The sequence below is a fragment of the Prosopis cineraria genome, unplaced genomic scaffold (genome assembly GCF_029017545.1).
Source record: "Prosopis cineraria cultivar Desert tree isolate PC_DT_omini unplaced genomic scaffold, ASM2901754v1 PC12, whole genome shotgun sequence".
In the NCBI taxonomy this organism is placed as follows: domain Eukaryota; kingdom Viridiplantae; phylum Streptophyta; class Magnoliopsida; order Fabales; family Fabaceae; genus Prosopis; species Prosopis cineraria.
Window position 1 is genome coordinate 21,274,865 of NW_026555343.1, and position 1,311 is coordinate 21,276,175.

A 1,311-nucleotide genomic window follows, 5' to 3' on the forward strand; every position below is an offset into this window, starting at 1 on the left:
CGGCGCACATGCTATCATGACAGCTTTTCTAGACAAACTTCAAATGCGTGCCATTTTTGTATCCGATATATAATTGGAGTGATTCATGCGTCCACGCGAAACTTATTCAATAACCTAACTAATGGTATAAGTTTTGTTATGATCTAACACCGCATGAGAATTTTAGATGCTCGGATGTAAAAATCAGTTTTTAAAGCGATTTTCAACCATCTAAGTACCCAAAACTCATAACTTATACCATTTACCCATTGTAAGCCTTGAACCAAGTCTAATAGACCAAAATACATTTGAGTAAGCATTCAAATACACAAAAACATACCAAACATAAAATTTTACCACTCAATGGCCCTTTCACCCAATATGGCCAAAAATACACAATCAACACTACAAGCACTATTTGGCCTCTATTGCCACATAATACACTACATATACATTGTTACAAACATAGATAAAACATTCCTTACACTTGTATTAGTATTTTAGTCCATCACCAAAAAATTACCACATATTCACATCATATACATTATTGAGCTAAAATACAAAATAACAGTGTGAAACAAGCGCAACCGATCAAATTATATGCATTCCTATTGACAACATATAATCTCATCCATATAAATTTATGTACATGACTCAAAATAAAATTGGGCTTTATAATGAGATTGTAGCTAGTATGCTAGCCCTTGCTCAATTCCTTCCCTGGCTCAGTCTTAGTGGTAGAACTTGTAAAATGATAACCACTGGGTGAGATAAAAATCTCAATAACTAAGATAATCTACATTATTAATTATGATGCTAAGTTATAAACAAGCCTTAATCAACTAAAATAAGCACATCTATAAAATCAACCCACCACAAGTTACATGCATGATCCCTAACCATCTGATCCTCCAATACTCCCGACCGAACCGGTATGCTATTTCACAGAACCAAACAACATATATAGTCCCCAAGCTCACCATCCATGGTAGGACTACCTGGCTAAGGTGTCCTAAACTACTTCTAGACTACTGGTTCTCCTTATTATAAGTATTAGGGTGTTGTTACTCTAACAGTGCATCTTACAGGATGCTAAGAAGCATATTCTCCAACTCTGCACCCTTTTAGGTACTAAGGAGAGTAGTCTCCAACACCGCACCTATTTTCGAGCACTGAGGAGAGTGGCATCCCAAGGTGCCAACAATACCATATGGACTTAATCTTTACTAACTCCACTAGGGTAACTTCCCACCCTTGATATGCTACATTTCACACATATCTCCACTTGACCATGCATAAACCACTTTTCTAAACAAATATAACAAATCTTAC